Source organism: Choristoneura fumiferana, chromosome 8 (genome assembly GCF_025370935.1).
Source record: "Choristoneura fumiferana chromosome 8, NRCan_CFum_1, whole genome shotgun sequence".
NCBI classification, from domain to species: Eukaryota; Metazoa; Arthropoda; class Insecta; order Lepidoptera; family Tortricidae; genus Choristoneura; species Choristoneura fumiferana.
In genome coordinates this window covers 15,580,021-15,603,068 of record NC_133479.1, presented here as the reverse complement: position 1 = coordinate 15,603,068, position 23,048 = coordinate 15,580,021, and the positions used below count along the sequence as shown (strand labels likewise).

General features: G+C 36.1%; 1 protein-coding gene across 1 annotated transcript in view; it reads right to left on the bottom strand.

Moving 5' to 3' along the window:
* Positions 1–22,846, bottom strand: part of Arl4 (ADP ribosylation factor-like 4) — a 66,047-nt gene extending 43,201 nt beyond the window's left edge. Inside the window, exon 1 of the mRNA XM_074091433.1 lies at positions 22,379–22,846. The gene's annotated coding sequence lies outside the window, so the exon portion shown is untranslated. The remainder of the gene's footprint in view (positions 1–22,378) is intronic.
* Between the last annotated feature and the right edge of the window lie 202 nt (positions 22,847–23,048).

The window sequence follows — 23,048 nt, the reverse complement described above, 5'->3', positions numbered from 1 at the left end:
AGCAATAAGAGGATATATTACATTGAGCCGCAGCCGCAATAGGTCCGAAGATAAGGGTCAAATTTCGCAAACATTTGAAGTATATTCGATTCGTTTGAAAATATTTGAGGGTTGGTTGACATAATTATCTTAGTTCGTGCTAATTCTAAATCAACTACATATTTTATTGGACATGGCATTAGAAATACGATTAGTATTTAGTGCGCCCCGTAAATCGAGAGGGGCGACGCGCGACGTATTGAACCGTGATTCCGGCCAAACTGAGTCGCTCGCAAAAATTCATTGCTTTCTAGTAGAAATAAACATTTTACGACACAACATGCGAGTAAAGCTTAAAATCAACGGGAGCGTTACATCGTTTTATTGGTTTCTTAGTCAGGCTTTGGATTCACACGTTTGTTAGATAGATATCTTCGATGGAGCGATAGCATTATTGTAATAGATTGCCGCGTAAAGAATAAGCATTGTTTGGTGACGTGGTCTTAAAATATCGATTTCTAATTTTGAGCGGGACAATAGAGCGTTAACTTTCGCCTGGGTGACATTAACAAATAACATTCATATGTTTATTTTAGGATATAAATAAAAGTGACAGTAAAAACAATGGGAGCGATTAAAACATGTGTAGCGTCAGCCAGTACTGTTTTAGCGTGTGCCAAGATGCGGGTAGCAGCTATTGCTGTGCGTAAGGTTATGGTCACAGCATGTGGCTGATAAATATTTTTTTTTTTACTGCCAAAGGTTACGGGTCTGTAAAGAAAATTGGCTTTATGATTATAAGAATGTCTAACTTTGCTATGCGTTTAGTTAAGATATTTTTCATCACACTTGCTCATCAATGGCGTTGTTCCATGCCTGTATACTAAAAGACAATGGCCTCAATTGTTCCCGCGGAAATTATGGATTTCCGTATAGTTTTCCTCCCCAAGGGAGTTATGACTTTAGTTTTAAAAAGTTAGTAGGTACGTCATTTCAGACTAAAGAGGTTTCAAGTCAGCCAACGTTTTATTTACATTTTTAAAACTTGGCTATATAACCTAATTTCACACCTTAAAAATTTGCCACGCTTCATGAAACTTAATTATTTTTATATTTTAAATTTATATCAAATTGTTTTGCAATAAATTTAGTAAATATTTTTTTAGCATGTTAGAATTATCTGGCCGTAAGACCATTCGAATTCTATACTAAACACGGTTCTTAGTATTATCTATGGTTGACGGCTCGAAAAAAGTGTCAACCAGGGGGGCTACCAAAAATTCGAAAATCGAAGTTCATATCGTTTTCCTGGCGCTAACATTATTTAATACAAGAGTGAGAGGGACGGTACGATACGAACTTCGATTTCGAATTTTGTAGTGTTCCCCTGTAGCGGGTAGCCATAATTTATTCAGTTGTTTTCTTAGCGTCTTACTTTTGCTGAGCTGTGAAGTGTTAGGACACAAAATTATTTAATTTTTTGCATTTTTTTCTTCGCAGTGTGATAAAAATTATTGTATGTATCACGGGCCGTAAGGGGATTACAAACTCCGATCGGATAGACTCTCGTTAGTAATCCCCTTCTTACGCCCCTTAATGCACAATTTACTATTGCCAAAAGCTTATGATAATGATAAACTAACACCTGTGTCCAGAAAAGCATCGCGAATTAATAATTTGATGCTTCGTTATTAAAATCTACCGGTATCGATACTCGGGAAACATAAAAACAACAACCACCAGATATTTTCAATATCTTACTACACTTAACAATCTTCAACTTATTTTTGTTGCTATGAGCGATTGCGCTCTTTGAAGTTGAATTGAGAAACCGTATAAATACAAGCATGTTTCTTCCTGAACCTGCGGTAAATACGCTGTGGGCGTAGTGAATGGATATCACTGTAATGAAAGATTCCCTACTTCGCGAAACTTTTAATGATTTCACCCCCACAAGGCATTTCATTATATATTCCTTTTAGGACCGAAATCTTAGTAATGAATTAACGTGACAAATATGGATGCGATATTTCACGATTAACTACTAGTTCCTGAAAGTTTAAATTGAAAGAGATTTTATGAAATATGTTATGGTTTACACCTACGGAATTCAGTTTTTATTTCACGGATACGTCATCTGTCAACCCGTTATTAGTTCATAAACTTTTTAAAACCTCGTCGCACGGCTTACGTTATGTTAAGTTCAAATGTTTGGTATACCTAGATAGTGCCACGAGAGTTGAAGAGAATGATTACACACACAGTTACAAAAAGAACTGATTGCACTAAAAAAAATAAAACAAAAAATAGAACCGACTACAAAAAAACATGAAAATAATTTTCTACCAGTCTGAAGTCGGTGCCTCAGCACGAGCCAGCAGGAGTGGACCTATAATCGTCTACCTCACCTACAACTATAGATACGAGTATATTTGGCTTCAATCACTCCTGCTGGCACGTGCTACTAGTATCTAAGATACAATAGTTTAATGTCAACTGCTCGTCACCTTTTACGAAAAATTGCTCTTTCCGATGCAGAGACGTTCATTATTGAGGAGTCCTGGTGCTTCATCACCCGTTCTATTTCACCATATGAATTACGATGAGCTTAAATTGCTTAGCAACTGTGTTAAAGTAATTGAAATTCAACCCGTGAAATACTTGTTAACTAGTCGCTCCATTGGTCAAATTTGGTCTTCATCATCAGTTCCACTTCACCAAATGATGATTTTCAAGAGCAAATGCACGTGTTACTCCTAAATATAGAAAACTAGGCTTTACCCGGCGCCTTCCGCACGCGTAAACTATTCCGGTCTGGTAGTTGCAATTGAAATTTTCGGGATTTACAAAATTCCCCTGGAAATTTCCGAAATTTATATCGTGGTCTTCATTGAGGGTGTGTTGCGAATAACTGTACAAAAGTCAAGACTTTAAACGCAGTGCTAAAATTTCAAAAATTTTCCCTATCCCAATTCAAATTCATATCATTTATTCAGTAAATAGGCCGCAATGGGCACTTTTACACGTCATTTTTTTAAATACCAGCACTTTCGGAAAGACCATCATTGCCAAGAAGAATGCGCCGCAAGAAGCTTGGCAGAAAGTATTTTTTTCAAAATAAAATAAAATACTTAAAAACTACAGTAAGTATACAATTAACGAAAAAAATACAAAATAATAATAACAATAATACACGGATGTATGGGGTCCCTTAGTTACAAAACTATCCCGTGGAAATATCGGGTCAAAAAGTCACTTAAGTGTTATTCCAGATGTCCAGTTACCTACGTACCAAATTTCATGACTCTAAGCCCAGCGGTTATTATTTCGAGATTTTTATCCCTATCCCGTGGGAATATCGGAATAAAATAGTAGCCTATGTGTATTTCAGAGGTTCAGCTACCTACACACTAAATTTCATGGCTCTAAGCCCTGCGGTTGTTATTTAAAGATTTTATCCCTAGGATCCGTGGGAATATCGATTCAAAAAGTTGCCTATGTGTTATTTCAGACATCCAACTACCTACATACCAAATTTCATGACTCTAGACCCAGCGGTTATTATTTCAAGATTTTATCCCTATCCCGGGGGAATATCGGGATAGTCACTTAAGTGTTATTCCAGATGTCCAGTTACCTACGTACCAAATTTCATGACTCTAAGCCCAGCGGTTATTATTTCGAGATTTTATCCCTATCCCGTGGGAATATCGGAATAAATAGTAGCCTATGTGTTATTTCAGAGGTTCAGCTACCTACACACAAAATTTCATGGCTCTAAGCCCAGCGGTTGTTATTTAAAGATTTTATCCCTAGGTATCCCGTGGGAATATCGATTCAAAAAGTTGCCTATGTGTTATTTCAGACATCCAACCACCTACATACCAAATTTCATGACTCTAAACCAGCGGTTGTAATTTCAAGATTTTATCCCATCCCGTGGGAATATCGGAATAAAAGTAGCCTATGTGTTATTCCAGAGGTCCAGCTACCTACATACTAAAATTTCATGGCTCAAAGCCCAGCGGTTGTTATTCAAGATTTTAATCCCTAGGTATTCCCGTGGGAATATCGGGTCAAAAAGTCACCTATGTTTTATTCCAGACGTCCAACTACCTACATACCAAATTTCATGACTCTAAGCCTAGCGGATGTAATTTTCAAGATTTATCCCTATCCCGTGGGAATATCGGGATAAAAGTATCCTATATTTTAATCCAGGTTATAAACTAACTTTCCGCAAATTTCATCCAAAATCCGTCCAGCGTTTAAGCGTGAAAAAGTAACAAACATACTCACTCACTCACTCACAACTTCACATTTATAATATAGTAGGATTACCATAGGCGTTCCTACAATATTTGAAGAGTTCCCTCGATTTCCTTAGGTTCCAATCATCAGATCCTTATTTAGTGCTTATGGAACCTAATTTTAAGCATTCCTAGACGAACAAAAAAAAATGTTTTCAAATCAGTTCATAAATGACGGAGTTCCGAGGTAACAAACATAAATTGATAACCTCCTCCTTTTTTTGAAGTCGGTTAAAAAGGAGAATGAATGAAATGTACGAGTAAATGTCAAAATCCTCCTGTCATTACATGGCATGTTGTAGCTGTGTGTGTAATCATTCGCTTAAGTGTTTGCAAAATGATGAATGTAAGATTACTCACTTGAAGAACTTGGAGTTCAATACACCATGAGACAAATTACGCCAAAACCACTTTTCTAAACTTTGGAAGTATTCAAGTGTCACTAGCTATAATAGTGCAGTATACTCGCAGCCTAAGTATCGTAGGCGAGATGGATGATCTGGCGTGTCTCCACGATGCAATCTCACGCCATTACGATCTTCAGTAAAACATAACTGTGGCGTAATGCTTCCTTACGGCCCGGCTGTGAAATTGGAAGCAGATGACAAGTACGACATGTGGAAATTGTGGAATTTGTACTCGAAATGAAGAATTTATAAATACATTCTGAGATTGACGTATTTCGGTTTTTGTAGCCGGGCAGTCAATCCCGGCTACAAAAACCAAAACTTTCTAAAACAACTTAACATGTTTATTGAAATTCTGCTCCAATCGTGATGTTACAGTTTTAGTCTGATCTGAACGTTAGTAGATTATTAAAATCTTTCTAGCGTAACTGTAAACAATAAAATAGAACCAACATGTTTTTGTCGAAACGACGTAATTTTGGAATTCCCATTAAACGTATAACGTGGCGCTCATAATACTTACTCCGAAATAGTAAATTCTTGTCCCATGAGAAGGTAAGTCACGGAGCACAGTGTTGTGGGTGGAGAGTATAAATATCGACCCTCGTACTCGATTTAGACTAGCTCAATGTCACTGGCATCATTTATTATGTATTTTTGTAGTGTATTTTTACTTTTATCTTCAAATTACCGACAAGAACGATACAAGTATTTCAAAAGCATCCGTACCTATAGTCATTGTCATGGAAGGAAGCAGCATTATTTATTTTTTACTTCGAGTATTTTCCTGTGATTAAATTCGTCGCAACCCTCAGGAGATTCCAGTTTTTCCTGTCTGAGCTTTGCATTAATATATAACAACTACGAATTATTCGTAGTATAAAATGCACCCCTCGTTTAAGAGTTCAAAAGTAGCCAGCTCTATTACATTTTTCTTTTTATAAATGTTTTAAGTTACTTGTTGTCCATCCTGCACGAGTCTCTACGATCTACAAAGAACAATGAGATTACTTTTAAAATTGAGCAAGAAAGCAATATCGATTCAAAAATACATCGAGTGGAGCTATTAACTGAGCCTGGCACTTGGGCACGCTCTGCCTGTTTCATCGCACAAACGTGTCCGTTTAAGACAATGCCCAAAGAAAACCTTTTATGTTTCCAGATCAATAACCCCTTGTTAGGATACGAGCTGTTGACACATGAATTGAGCATGAAGCATCAGTTTCCCTCGTGAATTTCATTGTCGGCGTTTCTGTAACTGGTAATTACCTAAAGGTCTGACAGACATCACTGTGTGTTTAGGATTCGGCAAGGAAAATTGCTTTAGGCAGTTTCAGTACTGAGCAGAGGCGGTGCAATGTGTTTAACTTAGTGATATTCAAGCTTAAATGGGACTGCACGATATCTTTCTGGGTAAATGTCTACAAGTACGAGATACCGAGGTAAAAAAGTAGAAGATACAACACGAGAAATTCGTGACTTCATTATTTGTACCTACCCCACTTGAGAAAGTCACGTTAGCGGTGCAGGAATGTTAATGGTCCTAGCAATTAAATATTCCGTATGAAAGATAGATGCCATGGTACTTTGGGACTACGAGACAAAACGAAAAGATACATTTTTATCGTTCAGTACCCTCCTCAGAAAGCTTAGCCGACATATTTTTAAACGGATCACGCTAACTTTTACATACTAGATAAAAATCATAACGCTGTATTTCAAACAATATTATCTACGAACACTTTGAATACGCCACGCCGTTGTTTTGAAACTTATTTTTCCCTTGGTTTTACTTATTTTTTATTTTAATCTATTTATTCGTTATTTACTTACAATAGAATATACATATTTCTATTTCTTAATTTTATTTACGTATGTATTAAGTTTAGTATATTTGTGTATCATTCCGAATCACAGACGTTTCTGACAGAATATCAGCGCAGCATAATGCTGAGTCAGCTGCCGTTTCACTTTTGCGGTGACACTCAAAATCGTGTATGTATTTTTACTTTTGTATTTTTTGTTTTTGTTGTTTATTGCTATTTAAAAATTTTGTTGTATTTGTGTGTATTTGTGAATGTGAATAAATGTCTTCTATCCTTCTTTCTTTCTTTACGTGTCTTAGTTTCAGGGAAATCGGAATATCATGATTTTGTCGACAAATGACAGATAGAATATTGAGGCAGCGATGAGTATCTACAAATTACCAAAACGAAAAAGGTTTCTTCACAAATTCTGTATCTTTACTTACCCACGTTTTAAATGGTTTTGGCCATTGTCTGACATTCATTTAATTTCTTTTTGATATTCTTTTTCACGCTTCAAAACACAAACTGATCAACATCTACGAGTACAGCTAGAATAATTGATCCATGGGTGTTTCTTTAAGCTTTCCGTTTTTAGGGTTCCGTAGTCAACTCTTATAGTTTGTCCATGTCCATGTCTGTCTGTCGCTCAGAGAGCGTTAGTACTAGAAAGCTGTAATTTGGCATGAATATTTCGTCATTAATATTTCAGTTACGCCGACAAAGTAGTAAAGTAAAAAAAAATTTTTAGGGAACCTCTCATACATTTAAAGGAGATATTCACTCCGAAAATACAAAAAAATGTGTTCCCCCTTTCCCCCTCCAACTTTTGAACAACACGATTAAAAAAAAATAGAAAAAAAATATGGAAGTTAAGGTTAATAAAAACTTTTCAATTTACTCAGTTGAGCAGTTTTTAAGTTTTTGTAAATTTAACCGCCGCTGCGTGTATTTTTTAACCGACTTCAAAAAAGGAGGAGGTTATCAATTCGGTTATGTTTTTTTATGTTTGTTACCTCAGAACTCCGTCATTTATGAACCGATTTGAATTTTTTTTTGCGTTCGTCTAGGAATGCTTTCAATTAGGTCCATAAGCACCAAATCAGGATCTGATGATTGGATCCTAAGGAAATCGAGGGAACTCTTCAAATGTTGTAGGAACACATATGATAATTTTGATATATTTAGCAGTAACTCGTGCATTTGCTTTTGAAAATCATCATTTGGTGAAGTGGAACTGATGATGAAGACCACAGTTGACCATCGGAGTTACTACTCAATAACAAGTATTTCACGGGTTGAATTTCATTTAATTTAACACAGTTTGCTAAGCGATTTATGCTACTCGTAAGAAATCCATAAAATATGGTGAAATGGAATGGGTAGTGAAGCACCAGGACTCCTCAATAATGAACGTCTCTGCATCGAAAAAAGCAATCTATTGTAAGAGGTGATGAGCAGTTGACATTAAACTATTGTATCTTAGATTATTTACACAAGAAAGCGAGAAAAAAATTTCATAACAAAAAATTGAATCGACTACAAAATACCATGAAAATAATTTTCTACCAGTCCGAAGTCGGTGCCTCAGCACGAGCCAGCGGGAGTGATTGAAGCGCAATATGTAGAGCAGTGCGTAGGTGAAGTAGGCGACCATAGGTCCACTCCTGCTGGCTCGTGCTGAGGCACCGACTTCAGACTGGTAGAAAATTATTTTCATGGTATTTTGTAGTCAGTTAATTTTTTTTAAAATTTTTATTTTTTCTTAAAGTACCTAGTTATAAGATCACGTTAAAAGTATATTCTTTCAAATAAAAAAATATATTGAAATCGTTTCACGTAATAAAGAATTACATCTGCAAAAACCAGAGTCATATTTTAAGTCCGCCTATTGACGGTTGGGAACTACGGAACCCTACACTGAGCATGGCCCGACATGCTCTTGTTCTTGCCACAACAGTTAAGTACACCGCTACGGGCTAAAACTTTATAGAGATGAAACATAATTATTTTCTTGCGATTTAAGCAGGATTTTAGTTATTAAGGGTCATTAGATGGAACAACTACGTAAGCATGATCACGTGAAGATTAAATCACGCACGCTATGCTCGTGTGAAACAGTATTAAGCCTACTCGTGGGCTTACTTGTACTACGTTACGTAGCTACAGATAAAATGGAAATGAGCATCTAGGTATAATACTAAGCTTTGCTTCTGACACTGCAGTGATTCTGCAAGTACATGGAACATGCAAGACACGACAGATACGAACTCTTGCAAACTAATAATGGACAAAGTGGCAGGCAAAAGAGCAGAGGAAGGAATCGTGGCTACGCAATATCTGGGAATGTATGGGAATTTCTTAATTCCCAGAACCTTTCAGACTGGCAAAAGATCAAATCAGCTCAGAGCTGACAAAGGCTTTTGCAGAGAGAGATAGAGAGAACATGGTGCGAGTGGGAGCTCTGCATTTGAGCTCTATTTTTTTACACCTATTACACTAATTTATTGTAAAAGTATTGGATGTATCGGTGTTTTGTGAATGGACGAGCGTAATAAAATCGAGACGCGTATACGCACAGTCTTGAACGTGACTGCCGGTGTGCGGTATTGAATAATAAATAAACTTCCAGCTATAACTTATTCATTAGGTACACTAACTATTATTTACGACTTTTCTGATTCAATTTGCAAGTTGGTGTTGGTTATATTGATATCAATCAGTATTGCAGCAGACAGACTTGGTGGACATGAATAATAGCCAAATTGAAATATTTTTGCTATTTCTTGAAGTCAAATTTGAATTAAAACCAAAAAGAGCTTTTTGTGTTATTGCGAAATATTTATATAATATGAAAATATCTGCAATAGTACTTCAATCAAGATTACTCAGCTCATAATAAAACAAATGATTACCTAATGCTTCAAAATATTACTTATCGTTGAAAACTAATTAACATTTCTATGTAATGTACCTAACTATTCTAGTATTTGTTAACTCATTTTACGCATTATTATTTATGCGGGGATACAGCTATGCGCGGGGGTCAAAGTCCTGACCTATTTTCGACCGTGTTACCCGAGTCATTGATCCAGTTTAGCTCTAATGCCTAAGGGATAGTGCCTAATTAGATTAACTAAGAATAAAACTGAAATACATCTTTCTAAAATTAACGTTCTCTAGTGCTCTATGTACTACAGCAGGCGTGGGTTCTAATTAAATTTGAGCATAGACGATTTAGAACAATAAAATTGAGCTACGCAACTTCAAAAGGTGAACCGGCATGAAAATTATTATTAAGAACAAAAAGATTTTTTATAAAGCACTCAAGTGCGCCTACGCAGTGCAAGTGAACGTCGAGTCCCACGCTTGCGTCTTATACTCGTAATTATTACTGACGTCTCGAAATACGTGACTGACAGTCCAACGAATTAGGATACTCGTGTAAACTAATAAGGACATCTGTACATTAATTAGCACCTTTCGGGCATTTCCGCTGGGGCGTGAACGAGCGTGCATAATTTAAAATTTTATGAGGCGACAGAGAAACGGTAGGGACTTATATGGCACATGATTAATTATTCTTATTGACTACTGGGTTCAATAGCTCTTAAATTCATACGAGATATAAGGTAGTAAACACCATGCACATGACAAGTTCGTTTTACGAGTAGCGTGGCGTGGCGTGGTCATCCCTAAAACACGACAATACAATAAGTATACGAGTATGCGTCAAGGATCTGCAGGGCTACTACGAAACTCGAAACTCGAAGTTCGTGTCGTGCGGTCCCTCTGACACTTATATATTTAATACGAGAGCGAGAGGGACGGTACGAAACGAACTTCGAGTTTCGAGTTTCATAGTAGCCCGGCGGGTGTTCTCTGTGCACATCTACCTGTCAAAAGCTTAAACATATAGCAACAATTAGTATTCAGTGGTACCACGAGGAAAGGTAATTCCTTCTCGACCCACTGGTGGAACAAGTGGGTGGTACTACGAGGAATAAGGGCTATACCTTCCGCCGCCTAACTTTGCCTCAAAGTTCATTGCCCCGACTAGTACCACAAAAACTATAAATGTATAATTCCAATAATTGAATAGGCACTATACCGTTAAGCGATTCGAACACAATCCGGGAGTAACGTAAAGACGTCGCATAAAAAGTGTATCTCAACAATGCGTCAAGACTGAGTATTAAGTAATGAACTTTTAGGTAGATTTATATGGCGCGTGGTATACGAAAATATCGACGGTTGAATGAGACAAAAATTTTATTGATATTTTTCTAGTTTTCTAGTTACTATATCTAAAATTGTTGTTTAAAACTACGTGCTATCATACACCAAGGAGAAAACTTCAATGTCTTTTTGCCATTTATTTTCCAAAGTCAAAGTCAAAATATCTTTATTCAATTTAGGCTATAACAAGCACTTATGAATGTCAAAAATCTACCACCGTTCGGAAAACCTCTGCTGAGAAAGAATCCGGCAAGAAACTCAACGAGGTATATATATTTTTTTAAAACAGATTTATAATATTATTAAATGATATGTATACATCACAAGTATTTAACACAACTTTAATTTTAACACAGTAGGTTCGCTATTTGAAGGGATCGCTAATGCGGATCGGAATTATTTCCAAATATCCCTGTCATGATATAATCATTAACTTATAATACGCCTTTGATATTAATGTCTTCTGACAATAGATCTGAATTTTGTATCCGTTTCATTATAATATTTTTGGAATTTATTATAAAAACGTATGCAAATTTCCCAGAAAAGACTATTTGGTTTTAGCCAGTCTGTAAGATGGAACTTTAAGCTCCCTGTGTTTCTAGTAGCCTTTGGCTTATCGACGTTAGTGGGAAAATCAATATGTTCTTCCTAACATACATGATTATTTCAAAAACATAATGCGACGGCAGGGTTAGGATATCTGTTTCCTTAAAAAAAGATCTTAACGATTCACGCGTCTTCAAATTATAAATTGCTCTAATTGCTCTCTTTTGTAAGATAAAAATTGACTCAATAGACATTCATCCCCATAAAATAAGGCCGTACGAAATAATGCTATTAAAGTAAGCAAAATACACCAACCGTGCTATTGGAACTACGCAATACCTATTGATATCAAATGACATTTGATGGATAAAAGCGCTGATTTTTCAGATGTGTTATGAATACCTACAATAACTTTTATATAGAAGGTGAGAATGTTAAAAATAAACGTTTTTTATTTTCTTAATTTGTTAATATTCAGCTTCTTTAAAAGTCACTGACATCATTGTATGATTTATCATTTTTAATGCACTGCTACCAAATTGAGTCCCCCATAACGACTCCCTAGAGGTTCTTCCACCCACACGTACTTTTTTCTCATCATAAATATTAAACATTATCATTTCATTATGTCAACTATCACCTTATTGGTCTGTAATTATTAATTAATAGTTTGTTGACCTTGGACGTATTACCAATAGCTCTCCATTAATGTAAGTAACACATTATTCAAGTTACGCAAAGTATTGGCAAGCCATCGGCTAGTTTGATAGTGTTAAAGGCTAAGTAACAGGCAGTAGATTAAGTGACGCGTGCTGACGAGGCAGAAGTTTAACCTGGAAGAAGACAAATGGAAAAACAATGAAGATGTAATTTTCACTTTTATACAGTTTTACTGTTGTTTAAATGCGTACCGTATTTCCAATCTCTTACGAGTAGGTACTAATGATCAATTATTTAGAAATCGTTTCAAACAATACGTGTACAATACGAATTTGAATTAGAACCCGGTATTTTAAAATGAAGATGCTCTATCGACCGAGTATCTATCTTAAATTACTTTGTAAAGCAATTTTTGGACACTTTACTTTCATTGGATTAGTAATAAAGTTATTTCATTTACCATCGTTTGCAATTTCTACAGACTCCAAAAATTGAGGAGGTTTTTAGTGCGTTGGAATCCTTTTACGTATATTTTATGTGCCCTTATACATAAAAATTACAACTACATATTAATAAAATAAATAAATATCATGGGACACTTGACACCAATACTAATTGACCTAGTCCCAAGCCAAGCAAAGCTTGTACAAAGTCAAAGAAATTTATTAAATGTTTTCAATTAAAAACAGTCCTATACTTAACAAACTTACCTATATAAAATAAAAATAGAACCTTAAACTAAAACAAATTACATAAAGAGTACCCCTTAGGCAAGGTCCCGAAGATGCTGGCAGCGTTTCCTCTTTGAATAGCTAGGCTAATTCTTTGTCCGAGGAAGCTGCCAGCTCTTCAATCACCTGTGACGTCTACTAATCTTTTCGACATTTCTTTACATGTATACTAGGCAACGGATAAACATACTCATATAGATAAATACATGATGATGATGTGATCCTGTTATCCCTTACTAGGGACATAGGGCTCGTAAAAGAGTTAACGTTAGTAGATAAATACATACTTAAATACATATTAAAAATCCAAGACCCGAGAACAAACATTCATATTATTACAAATATCTGCCTCGGCCAGGAATCGAACCCGGGACTGAGGTCTCTGAGCTTCGTAGTTTTATTCAAAACGTAGTCGCGCTTTGACGCGGTACTTTGAATATGGATCAAAGTTACAGTTACATTAAATTTGTCAACCACAATAAAAAATCTTGAAAGAAATATACAGGGATGTTCAGTCAAACTAACTCATCTCAATGCTAAAATATTGCGCTATAATTTGAATCCTTGTATATAAATCTGTATAATAGTCTGTAGTTAGTATTCGTAGTTATAGATACAACGGCATTGTCAGCTCTAGTGGAGCGCGTGACCCTTCGCGGTCAATATCAATGTCGCGAATGACAACTCGCCTACTAATGACCAAATGTGTCGCAGAATACAAGTTGCAACATTTATCAATGAACATGCAAATTAGCTCCAGATAGACCAACTGTTGTTGTATTATACATATATACATGGGCGTACCCAGCTTCTGGCCTAGGGGGGTGCAAGTCAGATTTTTCGGTCAGATCACTCGCGCTTGTTTTGTCTAAGTAGGAGTAGGTAAATAGGTAAAGAGAAAATAAAGATTATTTTATTTTTTGGTAAGAGCATACTGTACTTAATAATATTCGTTTTTTTGGCTACTTTGATTCAGTCTCACTAGCGTTCAGAGGGTTTTGTGCCACCATACGATTGCCATTATTAATATCGAGCTAACAATGTTGAAAATAAAAACAAATTGCTTGTAATTGTAATTTTATAATTTGTGGATGACTACAGTTAAAAGATATAGCCCTGAGACAGATGGGTGGCCAGCGCTATGGAGCCGTGGCAATATGATCCGGTTAAAAACTTTTCTAGATTCCTACTTTTTACCACTTAAGATAGTTAAAGATGGATTCTCGTTATGTGTGCAGTAAAAAGTTAAAATTTCATCATATCCCGTTTCTTATTTTGTCATAAAATTGTATTATCGAATTCATCAAAAGCCTTTCCGTGGTCGCAGCTGTCTAGACATACTTATTGAAGGTTGGTCGAACACCCGGTTTGACCTGAATAAATATAGCTGACGTCAAAAGTCCTTTGAAGCAGGTTTAGGCGAATTGGCTTTACCTACTTCTACAGTCATTTTATGTTTTAGGTAAACAATCCAGGTTAGTCTTTTGGTCAAACGTATCTTACCTAACTATGTAAATACTACTAAATTTGAGAAGACGGACTCAGCATAACGAGTTTCATATTTTGATGTGTATTAAACTTACCTTTTCTGTAATTACTTATGTGTTATTGAAATCCTTCTTCCTACTAATATTATACATGGGAAAGTTTGAATGTTTGTTCCTCCATCATGCGAAAACGGGTCATCGGATTTGAATGGAATTTGGTTCACAGATAATTTATAATCTGAATTTATATATAGGATAGCGGGAGATAGATATCTAGTAAAAATAAAGACTAAAGTTTTTACTCAGCTAATTAGAGTAGGAAAATCGTTCGTGATGCAAAAACTAGACTGATATGCAGCATACATATAACACAACTCACTAAATAGATAAATTTTATGGTAAAAATGTTACAACAAAGTACAAGCAAAATATCAAATCCTGCCAGGAAGCATTAGTTTTATTTGACCCCAGCTACCCATTCGGTTCAAAGGGGTATGAACAATGACGAAAATGAGATTGAACCCTGCTAGCATTTTCTGTCTCGCTGACTCATTTACTTTTTGCGTCGTATAATTTTTCAAATATTTTCTTTCATACAAACCTTTTCCTGATAATTGTCAAAACGACATAAAAAAATATTCAAATTGGTAGTGAAGTCGTTTTGAAGTGATGCGCTAACATAAATTTCTTCAGTGATGAATATGTGCATTTTCATTTATATATAGATTTGAACATTATTTCGTCAGTGCGCTTGCCAAATATGTGTAATTTTTCGATTTTTAAGTTTTTATCGTAGGGGCTTTAGTTTTCCTAATGACTTCATGTAGTTTTATAAATATCCTGCAGGTATATGCGTTACAATTTTTATATTACTTAACTGATGGTGATGATGTCCGTCTCAATGGATTAGGTAATTTATCATCAAAGAGCACTGTTGCATCCCAGGAAAAGAAAGTTGGAAATTATCATTATGTTACAAAGCCTGTGGGTTTTTATAACCACAACCTAGGTGATGGTGCAGACAATGAGTTGCATAAGCGTTACGCTTTAAACTACTAAGTGTACCACGGTATTGAATGGTAATATTGCTGGAGTTGGTCTTGGAATAATTAATTCTAATGTTCTTCATATTGAATATGTTGTGCTGTCACATAAATGGCAGGTCTAAGACACGAGATGAGATTTGCATAATACACAGCCGATTGGAGATAACCATGTGGTTCGTAATCGTTGAAATCCGGATAATTTAACCTTAACGCTAAAGTTCAAATCAATAAAGCTTGTACGAGTACAACCTTGACGCTTTTCGTTTACTTTTTCGATAAAGTAGTTATAGCAATACGGGATATTAGTAAAGATCCTTGGTTCTATCTTGAGTTAGAGTTAGGTTAGAAAAGATACGAAAAAATTGCAGGACAATTGAATAGGATAGGACATAAATTAGTACATAGCCAAAATCATTTATTTCATCAAATAACCTGTGTCCGATTGTTATCAAATTAGGAGTCAACCGGAGAGAGTGGGTACGCTTTTGTTAGCGCCCTGTGTGCCAAATAGATTTGTAATCGTTTCTCGACCATTCATTATGATGAAGCCCATTGAGTAAATTTGGCCCAGTTTGTGGAAAGGTTCAATCAAATTAAATGAAATTACGTAATTTAAAGTCCAAAAACAGTGCTTATAAAAGTTGATTCCAGGCTAAAAGCAATTAGATAGAATTTACTTAACTATAGTCTATGAAAGGTGGATAGGGTTTTTTACCCGACTGCAAGGAGTGGTATTGTTTTTCGCGCGTATCTTGTATGTAATATTCTTTATTACCGCATATCTCTCAAACCGCTGGATGGATTTAGACCAGGGTTTCTCAAACTTATGGCTCCACGTACCCGTACTGTTAAAGTTTATAGACGATAGCGAACCCCCCCCCCCACCCACAAAAAGTAATAAAATTGACTGTTGGAGAAACTAAAAATAAAAAATGAAAAGAACTCCAAAAACCAATCTTAATCATCTTGCTAGTCTTGCAGCCTGGTGGTTTTTGGAGTCACGTAAACCTTGTCGCGAACCCAGTACCGTCGAATAGCGAACCCCTAGGGGTTCTCGTACCCCACTTCGAGTAACCCTGATTTAGACAATTAAGGTATTATTAGAATCATCCCGATAACACAAGTCTCCTTAGATAGGTGACGTAAAAAAAATAACATGGCATGCATTTTTTACCTATCACTCAATTTCATGCCTCCGCCTGCATTTCATAACATTGCATTAAATTTTGAAAGACTACCATGGACTTGTGTCAAGTAAACCGTTTGTGTTTGGTCTTGTATCGTTTTTTTATTCATTCAATTCTGTTAGCTTTTGATTATTTTAATTTTTTCGTCTTGTTTCGATCTTTTCAGTTTATTTTACCTTAACAACTGTTAGGTATATTTTGCAGGCGGGTTTTTTGATTTTTTTCATTATATTTTTTTTTGAGAAAGTAAGTTAAATGTTATTTGTTATGCTAATACATGACACCCTGCTGCCACCTCTATGGCCAATGAAATGACATAACATTAAAGATGTCAACAGCTGGGACATCGAACAGTGTATACATATAAGTAGTTGGGGTAAGTTTCAACTAGGATTGAATTTATTAAAAGTAAAAATAACTGACAGGCTCACAAAACTCATAATAAAACGACCGCCGCAGGCGCCGCACACATGTGAAGTAAATAAATTGTTCACAGTCTCGTATCTCGTACTCTAAATTATACACTTGCTCAGTGCTTGACTTGCTCAATACAATTTAGTAGAGTATTGTGGGACCATTTGGATCAACATTAATTTTCTCTTATTGCAATTGAGCACTCACATTTACTGAATGGCGTTAAATTAAATTAAGTACTAATAAATTAAAAGAGGTGTTTGAAATGACAAACTATAATACTTGAAATTTTTGAATTAGTTTATACTCTGTTTGCTATTTTAGGCTTCTACGCTAAAGTAATGAATCAAGTTTGACTGAAAAAAAATTATAATAAAGTAAGAAAAGGCCATCTAAAAGTTTAATAGCAATTCGATCAAGAGTCAGAATTAGTAAAAATGGATGTATCTAATTTACTTTTCTGGATCATTACATTGGATTGGTTGGTTCCATACTAACACTACTTTAAAAAAAAAACTTTTGATTGGTTAAGGTAATAGTACCACCGTTTCGTGTTATTTAGTAATGAATAATTGCTCGCAACTATTGAGTAACTCTCTCTGGTACTCGTAATGTCACTTGGCACCAATCTCCAACGAATACATGCGTAGCGTGGGTCGTACGTATTGTTGCGTGGGAAAACGGCCCAATTGTAGCCACTTGTTCCTCATCCGGCCAGGCAAATATATATATAAGTAAATCACTGAGTATTCGTTTCATTGTTTGGTGTGGCACGTGTACTGCTTATAATCCACTACTGACCAACGGGGTTATCGATACCGCGCGCTTATTCACTTATTGAAGCATAAATTTTAATTGCTTTTTTTGTACCGTTTGTTTTAAAAACCGCTATTTAAAGTCATTTAATGGTTGACTTGTCTTCCGATCCGAACGTTGCTCTTGGGGATTCGATTAATTTACTTCTTGACTTTCTTCGAATCTTTGTTTAGGTGGGCTGGTCAGTGTTGTGTTTCGTGAAGATTTACGGCTTATGCGTCCAAGGCGTTAACCATTAACGTTTTGTCTATTGAGTAAATATTTGTTCAATCTGTTAGCAAGTGCGTCACAGGTATAAGCCAAGGTGTTGAGTTTAGCTGAATCTTTGATAAAACTATTAGCGTATGTTACGTTAATAATGATTTCCAAATCAGCTCACAACAACAAACGACAAGAGTGTAGGCTATACACAAGCTTATGCGGTTGAAAGCACTCATCAACAAAATGTAAAGCTTTTTCTGGGCATTAATATTACGGTCTGTATTTTAGGAATAAAATATTTTCACAAAGCCCAGCTCTCATCTAATATTCGAAAAAAAAAAACCTAGGTATATAAACGATGCTACTTGGAAATACGAAGATTCGATTGCTATACGCAAACATAATTTTATCTTTGAAGTTTGCTGAGATTTTATTAAAATAACGTTTCGATTGTTGAATAACTTTTGGTAACATATTAATAATTTGTTCATGTACAGTAGATCAAAATTTTCAAGGAAGATGATTTGAATAAAACGAGTTACAATAAGCAGAAAATTTTCTAAAAGAACATTGAAATATCTACAATTTTGTTGCTAAATGGGTGAAAAGACAACATTTTCGAATTACCACTGATACTGGCACCCATAATAAAATAATATATTTTAAAAGTTACACTATTTAACTATTATACTTTTGTAATATAATTTCTGAAACAACTTTTTCGTTATCGAAAATACGAACTGAGACATAAAAGCACAGAAAAACCAGAAAAAGAGACCAGTGCTGGGAATCGAACCCAGGTCCTCAGCATTCCGTGCTGCGTGCCATACCCCTACACTATTTATTTATTTAAAAAGAGCAAACATTACAGAAGTAAGTTTAAACATTACACTACCACTGGACAGGAGTACAGACACAATTTTTTCCTATGCACCACATACCTATCTCAGCTTGTTTGTTTCTTACTTAGTCACTTAAGCAGCGACACTAGCGACATCTATGCTTTAGCCCTCATCGAGAATCTTTCAGCACCCCATCGGAACTAACTGCTCACCCGGTCAAGAGATGTCGCTATTAAGCAATCAAATTAAGATTGGTTTTATTGGTTTAAAGTTTAGGGGTATGGGGCGCAGCACGGAATGCTGAGGACCTGGGTTCGATTCCCAGCGCTGTGCTCTTATTCTGGTTATTCTATGCATCTATTTCTCAGTTTGTATTTTCGATATGGATTTTACGGGATGACCGTAAAAGTAACAAAATTTGGAGTTGAAATAAAAAATACAAAAAGGTTCCAAAAACCAATCTTAACTTTTTCATTAACACAAAATTAGATATTAGATTATTACAGATTTTGATTAAGTTTAGGTAAGGATAAAGCAAACAGCAGGCAGGTACCAGAATTAATAAGCTTGAAGCCAAGAAAGCTATGATAAAAGGCGTAATAAAAGTAATCGATTCAATGATATAAAATTGATAACAATAGAAGTTGCAAATGCAGTAGGTATAAATAGCGGTTGCTTAGCGCGTGCATGATATAAGGATATTGATTTACAGAAAACTATTATTACAAAGATCGGTCTAAATAAATAATAATATGATTTATGATACATTTTATCCTTTTTTAAGACACAGGTTGGGTGTTCTTTTGAATCACCGTACAAGCTTTAAACCCATTAGGAAAGGCCAAGAAACATCTCATTTGTCAAGACCAGATGACTCATAAAATAACTCAAAAGGAATTTGAAATTTCTGACCACAAGCAGCATGTTAGGGGATGAATCAAGACTCTGGCATGTGATATTCCAAGTCAATAAAATAAAAATCATTTTGATTTATGATAAGAATGACGTTCGTTTTGTATTGAAATCATTGGGCTTCCAAGTTCTTTATTCTTCACACGTCTTGTTGTTGATGGTTTAACATTTTTTCTCAGACTCCAAAATGAGGTGTTTTTGTAAACAAGCAGATTCTTTCTTTGGCATGTTGATTAAAAACTTGCTGTTTAAGTACTTTAAAATTTCGTTTCGTTCATAATGAATGATAGTTCAGCACAATGATTGCTTAATATTTCAATCATCTAGGTAAGCCGTTTATGTGAACTTTGTCACTTAATCCACTTGCAAGCAAACCTTATTTTGTAAGCAAATCAACCAAAGAGTTCAAATAGGAAATGTCAACGACTTCTTTACAGCCCGGTTGAGCAACACCGGATAATTTGTTTTATTAGGCAATCGTAACAATAAGGTTTAGCCGAAGAAAGGCCATTGTGAGTTTCACATGCCAGTTAATAAAAGGAACGTAGAAAATGACGTCGATATACATATATCATAATAAGGTGAACATATCGGACGCATGATATATGGATCAGCACTATATTTAAACTGCACTGTCCGACACTCTGCAGTCAAACTCAATTACGATGAGCCAGCCCAGATGGCGAGATTGCCCGATATACCTCGGAATAAAGGGAGGTTGCCTTCGCCTAATTTAGCCAGATCAAATGATGCCGTGAATGAGTCAAATATATTTATTATATAAAACAAAACCTAAAGGATCAACTTGACTTTATTTACCCAAAAGTTCGTAAGTACATAATATTAGCATGACGTACCTAAATATTTTCATAGAGTTTCTCGACTCATTTAGGCGTTGTTATGTACATATAATTAATGATTTTTCAGCTTTTATTGATTAATTAATTAACTAAACTGTATATAAAAACTGTAGTGATGTGATGGGATCATCTGATCTCAGAAAAAGAAACAATGAAGTGTCTGTGCGGTGCCTATCTTGGATGCTTCTCAGATAAAGTGAAGAAAGTAATCGCCTGTCAAGTAAGAGCGATAATTTATTGCGAGTCAACATCATCGAATGCCGGCTATTGATACCGCTTTCTTTTCACATTCATATTTCTTTGAGTTCTCTCTATTATCTAATTACAAGTCGTTTTTTCACATAAAGAGTAGGATTCTATTTTCACGTAGGCACCAATTTGTTATTTTTTTTTGCATAGTGGCACATTGTCATACGTTCCTTTAGCAAAATGCAATGTTTTGAATAAACCAAAAGTGTGTACGCGACAAGCAAGCATATGGTGGCCAGGTTTAAAACTGGTTGTTTGCCTTCCTGCCAGTTGCGAATTGCAGCTGCGGGACCAGATTTAAGGAAAAAGTTGAGTGGAATATAAGTTATAAACTCTATAGAAGAATTTTCTATTGAAGCGGAAGCAGATTGAAGAGGCGATTGGCAGGCTGACTTGGATGCATATCAAATACAGTGGCAGGAGCTGAAGTATTTTTTTGACAGACTCTAACAGGCAGAGACTAGTAACAGAAAAAAGAAAAAGCCTTTGCCCAGCTGAACACTTTAAATGTTACAAAGATAAGTACTTTTCAATTACGGGAACGCAAATTATCTTACTTAATACAGGCGAATACACAAAATCTTAACGTGAGCTATCAACTCAGATCTATCTTGATAAATGTTTGCAAGAACTAATTCTTAAAACAAACAATACAGCTTAGAATTTCTTCACTTCTTGAACCTTGATATCTTTGTGAAGTTACAAAGGCTGCACAAAAGATGTTATCAACACACATAAACGTAAGATGCTTAATAGCGTGCAATCCGAGTAGATATGCGCCATGCTCCCGGTCCTATGCCATTGTTGTGGACACAAAGCGGCCGGGAGGCCGGGTTGCTCGCTCAGGTAATCCCGCGATTACTGCAGAGCTGACCTGTGTTTATATAAATTAAAGCGAAACAAACAAAATCAATTCATTCACCTGCTCAAAGAGTGAGTGACAACTTATCGCAGGCGAGTCAATGGATGGATACAGGTGGCATCAAGCTAATCCTAGTTATATGACAGCACCGTAAAGGATTAGTCTGGTCATTGATTGCTTATTGGCTTGCAACATGTTAGTTGTTCAATGTATTGTGCCGATTTGTTTGCATTCCATGAATCGATTGGGTTTCAAGCGGCAGTGTAAATCAGGCAGGACTCTTGAAAAGGTAGGCCACATATTTGCTCCCATGTCCCATACTCATTCTTGGAAAGATTTAAATTTGTTGTCTATCCATGTCATGGGCTGTAATAAATAATGTTCTAACGACTCCATGTTGAACAAATGGCGACAGTAACTGGCAACAAGCCTAAAACTCGTTTAGGTTTTTTGGCATTGACATTGTGCTCATAAAAAACGTTAACTTTGCTGGAAAAACCGGCAACATCTGTGGTAAGTACTTGTGGATTCCCAGCTTGAAGAGTTTGATGAAATGGCTATGTCAAAACAATGTGTCTGTGTTTACCCGTTAAAACCTCAGTCTAGATGTTCTTCTCTTTGTTCTCTTGCCTTGCGCTTGGTATCGCATGTCACGCCTTACCTGTTACCTACATGTAATAGATTATAGAGATAAGAGGTTGTGCAACGTTACGACTTTTGGTATGTTTTCTTTTCGGCTCTACTCCATCATATTGCTGATAAGTTCCCTGTCAAATGAAGGGTTTAAAAATATCAAAATTAAAATTCCAATCAGTAACTTACGTCAGTGGACAATATTCAGTGATCCCGTGGTAGCAATCAATATGCAGCAGAGTAATAAACCGCACAGTAAGAGCTCTCGGCTACTCGCAGCTGGGTATCCACTCGATTATCGATTTGCATCCTTTACTTCACCACGAATAACACTTGCACGTCAAAAGTACAATACAATAAACAAACTTCAAAACGAATTCGTCCTACAAATAGGAAGATTACGAATTTCACTTGTCAATAAATCAGCTAGCAAGTAGCCGTAATCCTTTATTGTCACTGATTGGTGTTAGCACTAAGCTAACCTCACTAGAATAACGTAGACCGTATGTAATTCACTAGTGTATCACCGTATTGATCAGGATGGAATAAAACAACAGTGTGCATAGTAAAAACAATGCATCGAGTGGCGCGACGACAGCGCACGCCGCACGTGCCGCCCCGCCCGCGGTCACCTCCGGACTGACGTGACGAGACGCGAGACGGCACACGGGCCGGAGCGAGCGAGTAAAGATCGCCTTTCGGCTGAATTCGCACGGCATTCGCTGCGTTCGACTTCGGAACACGAGGCGAAGCAACTCGATGGGTATTCATTTAACCGCTACACCATGCTGTAGTATCAGATCAGGTGGGTACGTAACATGGCCGCTCCAGTTTCGCTACCTCGCGAACGCTGCCTAAG